Here is a 4,766-nt window from a genome sequence, read left to right as displayed (position 1 = left end):
AGCAATTCTCCTGTCTCAGCCTCCTGAGTAGCTGGGACTACAGGTGCACGCCACCACACCTGGCTAAATTTTTTGTATTTTTAGTAGAGACAGGGTTTCTTCATGTTGGCCAGGCTGGTCTTGAACTCCTGACCTCTAGTGATCCACCCACCTCTGCCTCCAAAAGTGCTGGGATTACAGACGTGAGCCACCCCGCCCGGCCCCATTTCTTTGTCACTTTACCTGTCTATGGGCAGGTGGGTGGTTTCCAGTTGGTGGTGATTATGATAAAGGTGCTAAGAACATTTTTTTATAACTTTTTGTAGACAGGTGTTTCCACTTATATTGGGTAAATATTTATGCGATGGCCACAGAAGCACACCAGTCATGTCTCCCTCACGAGAACCTGCCCCACTGGGGGCCCAGGTGGCTAACAGCCAGCAGTGCCCCTTGGGATGCACTTCTCTTAGCTCCTCCCCGCCCATGACTGGGGAGGGTGGGAGCTAGTTCTGGCCCATTCCTGCAGGACACAGGACTCCCCACTGGGCTCTGGGCTCTGGGCTCTGGGCCTCCCCATCAGCCTGGCTGAGACTTTCTCAGAGCTGCACTGAGACCTAAGTCTCACTCTTTTTCTTTTCCTTTTCCTTTTCCTTTTCCTTTTCCTTTTCCTTTTCCTTTTCCTTTCCTTTCCTTTTCTTTCTTTCTTTCTTTCTTTCCTCTTTTTTTGAGACAGGCTGAAGTACAGTGGCACGATCTTGGCTCACTGCAACCTCCGCCTCCCCAGTTTAAGAGATTCTCCTGTCTCAGCCTCCCAAGTTGCTGGGACTACAGGCATCCACCACCACAGTTAGCTAATTTTTTGTATTTTTGGTAGAGATGGGGTTTCACCATGTTGGCCAGGCTGGTCTCAAACTCCTGACCTCAAGTGATCTGCCTGCCTTGGGCCTCCCAAAGTGCTGGGATTACAGGCATGAGCCACCGCGCCCGGCCTCTTTCTTTTTTTCAAAACAGAGTCTCCCTCTGTTGTCCAGGCTGGAGTGCGGCGGCATGATCTCAGCTCACTGCAACCTCTGCCCCCCAGGTTCAAGCAATCCCTGTGCCTCAGCCACCCCAAGAGTAGCTGGGATTACAGGTGTCCACAATCGTGTCCAGCTACTTTGTGTATTTTTAGTAGAGAAGGGGTTTCACCATGTTGGTGAGGCTGGTCTCCATCTCCTGGGACCTGGGACTCTTTCTATCCAAACCTCCTTCCTTACCGCTGCTTGCACAGAGGTGAGACCTGTATTACCACCCGAAGGTCCTCCCTGCTCCTCCTGCTTCCTCTCCTTATCCTTCCCCCATAGGAAAAAACATGTCTAATCCTGTCCTGGTGTCTTCTTGGAAGACTCACACTGACACCACTAGGGGTGAAATGATGGGCTCATGCATGGCCCACATTTTGGGAAGGACAAGCCAGTGAGGTGGAAAGTGGCAAGCACCCTGCATGGAGCCAGCCCCCGACATGGCGTGGTCGGCTGGGATTCTTGTCGGACAGCGGAGGAGGTGGGTCTGCAATGCTACTTTGCAAGCTGGAGCTGGAGAGGAGGTCCTCTCTTGCCCACCCAATGCTTCAGGCAGGAAGGTACAGGAAACCCCGGACACATGGGCAGCCCTCAGGTTCTCCTGGCCCCAGAACAGCAGTTTCATAGCAGGAAAGGGCCTCAGAGGAGTCTCTGGAACATGGGAAACTGAGCCCAGAGTGATGGTGCTGTGCTTGAGGTTGGCAGGCACTTGAGCCCATGGGTGCCTCAATGGCTTTGACTGACATAGGGACAGAAATAACACCGCAATGGCATTGCCAGCCTGAGTTTAAGGAGGCCCTGCAAGTGTGTGCACTCTGCTAGCTGCATTCAGCTCCATGCCACACCCAACCTACCTACCCAATGCACCACCCCCATTCACCAGTCTGTGGCTGTAAAGACTCAGGTGAGGCCTGGCATGGTGGCTCATGCCTGTAATCCCAGCACTTTGGGAGGCCGAGGTGGGCAAATCACCTGAGGTCAGGAGTTGGAGACCAGCCTGGCCAACATGGTGAAACCCCGTCTCTAATAAAAATATAAAAACTAGCCAGGCATGGTGGTAGGCTCCTGTAATTCCAGCTACCTGGGAGGCTGAGGCAGAAGAATCACTTGAACCTGGGAGGCAGAGGTTACAGTGAGCCAAAATCATGCCACTGCACTCCAGCCTGGGCAACAGAGTGAAACTCTGTCTCAAGAAAGGAAAGAAAGAAGGAAGGAAGGAAAGAAGGAAGGAAGGAAGGAAGGAAGGAAGGAAGGAAGGAAGGAAGGGAGGGAGGGAGGGAGGGAGGGAGGGAGGAAGGAAAGAAAGAGAGCGAGAGAAAGAGAGAGAGAAAGAGAGCGAGAGAAAGAGAGAGAGAAAGAGAGAGAGAAGGAAGGAAAGACTCAGGTGAGCCATTCCCTAACAGGCAGGTGAAGGTGCAGGCCACCATCTGCTGACAGCAAGGCTCTGAGATTCTCTGAGCTGCCGCAGGGGAAAGTTGAAGGGGCTTCCGGAGGAAAGTTAGGGTCAGAAGCATTCGCTTTCAAGACTGAAGCAATTGCAAGAGTGTGGCAGGCAAGGGGGCAAAGTCTGAGGGTATTCAGTGGGAGAAAGTGGGAGAATCTAAAAGAAAAAAAAAATGGAAGGAGGAAAAGAAGGAAGGGAAGAAGAAAGGAAGGAAGGAAAAGGGTGGAAGGGAGGACGTTAAAAATAGACAAATCTTGCTCTTTATAGGTTATAAACACTTTCCCAAACACTAGGTTTTTTTTTTTGTTTGTTTTGTTTTTTGAGACAGTCTTACTCTGTCGCCCAGGCTGGAGTGCAGTGGCGCCATCTCGGCTCACTACAACCTCCGCCTCCCAGGTTCAAGCGATTCTCCTGCCTCAGCCTCCCGTGTAGCTGGGACTACAGGTGCCGGCCACCAGGCCCAGCTAATTTTTGTGTTTTTAGTAGAGGCGGGGTTTCACCGTGTTGGTCAGGCTGGTCTCGAACTCCTGACCTCAGGTGATCCGCCCGCCTCAGCCTCCCAAAGTGCTAGGATTACAAGCGTGAGCCACCGTGCCCGGCTTCTTTTTTTTTAATTCAAATATTTATTGAGCAGCTAAGGAGATACAAAGGTGATTTAAAACATGGTCAGAGGTGAGGCAAATGCGCAAGTAATAGAAAGCAAAGGGCAAAGTTCACCGAATCACAGCAGTCAGAAGAAAGTGCTTTAGGGAACCAAGAGTGAGATTGTTTCCAGCCTGAAGAGGCATCCATGGCAAATCAGAAAAGGGGATTGAGATTAAAATAGAAGACTACAGTCTGGATTGTTGATGACACTCAGTATGGGCTACATTTGTCTCTCCTTTTCCTTTCTCCCCATCTTTGGGCTTAATTTATCAGTAGTGCCCAGGACTGTTCAATGTGCTTTTTCTATACTTCCTTGCACTTTTGCTTTGATATCTTCTACAGAACTAGATCTTTTGGTATTTTAGTTTTTTCCCGTTTTTTGAAGGATTCTTGTCTTTTTGATCTTGGTGTTGATGGTTTTGAGTCTTTTCCATTCTGATTTGACTTGTGTGCATTTTTGGCTGGAGCATCTCGTACAGATTTCTCCACTGGCGCTTTTTCTTCAGTTTCCTCGTCATCAAAATCATCATCATCTTCATCACCATCATCATCATCTTCTTCATCTTCATCAGCAGCAAGTTTTACTTTTTTTCTGTGGAACCTTGCTACCACCGCCAGGGGCAGACTGCTTCCCAGATATATTTAAGAGTTTCACATCTTCCTCCTCTTCATCTTCTGACTGCATCTTCCTCCACAGCTACTCAGTGCTGTCCACTAATATGCCCTGGCCCTGAGCCACATTTCAACCGTAAGACCACTGGTAGTGTGATTTCAAAGCCCCCAAGGGAAACCATTGACCGTACAGACATTTTCAAAGTTGCCAGTGTTACTTTAATTGGACTGCCTTCGTAATTCATTGCCTCTGCTTCAACAATGTGCAATCATCCTTTGCACCAGCCCGTAAACTGATCGTTCTTTTTTCTTTTTTCTTTTTTTTTTTTTTTTTTTTTTGAGACGGAGTCTCGCTCTGTCCCCCAGGCTGGAGTGCAGTGGCGCGATCTCGGCTCGCTGCAAGCTCCGTGTCCCAGGTTCACGCCATTCTCCTGCTTCAGCCTCCCAAGTAGCTGGGACTACAGGTGCCTGTCACCATGTCCGGCTAATCTTTTGTATTTTTAGTAGAGACAGGGTTTTGCCATGTTAGCCAGGATGGTCTTGATCTCCTGACCTTGTGATCTGCCCTCCTCAGCTTCCCAAAGTGCTGGGATTACAGGCGTGAGCCACCGCGCCCAGCAAACTGATGATTCTTAAAGATAACTGGTGCTCAGTTTCATCATTACCCACCTCGAAGTGATCATCTTTGTTGGCCTTAAGTTCACAACTGAAAAGATAGTTCTGGGGCCTCAGGGGACTCATGTCCATCGAATTTTCCATCAGGTGGCGGCATGCACTTAGGTGGCAGAGAAGGCGGACGGAGGTAAACAACCACTGCTCAAGAGAACAGCTGCGCAGGATGGAATCACACCAGCTTTCTTTTTATTTTTTATTTTTTTTTGAGACAGGGTCTGGTTCTGTCACCCAGGCTGGAGTGCAGTGACATGATCTTGGCTTACTGCAAACTCTGCCTCCCAGGTTCAAGCAATTCTCATGCCTCAGCCTTCCAAATAACTGGAATTATAGGCGTGCACCACCACGCCTGG

At 49.6% G+C, this 4,766-nt stretch overlaps 1 pseudogene; it reads right to left on the bottom strand.

Annotated features, from left to right (window-relative positions):
* Window positions 1-3,418: 3,418 nt before the first annotated feature.
* Window positions 3,419-4,500, bottom strand: LOC104657748 (annotated as a pseudogene).
* Between the last annotated feature and the right edge of the window lie 266 nt (window positions 4,501-4,766).

Source organism: Rhinopithecus roxellana, chromosome 11, assembly GCF_007565055.1.
Source record: "Rhinopithecus roxellana isolate Shanxi Qingling chromosome 11, ASM756505v1, whole genome shotgun sequence".
Classification (NCBI taxonomy): Eukaryota; Metazoa; Chordata; class Mammalia; order Primates; family Cercopithecidae; genus Rhinopithecus; species Rhinopithecus roxellana.
The sequence above is the reverse complement of the archived record's forward strand: the minus strand, read 5'-3'. Positions and strand labels throughout refer to the sequence as shown.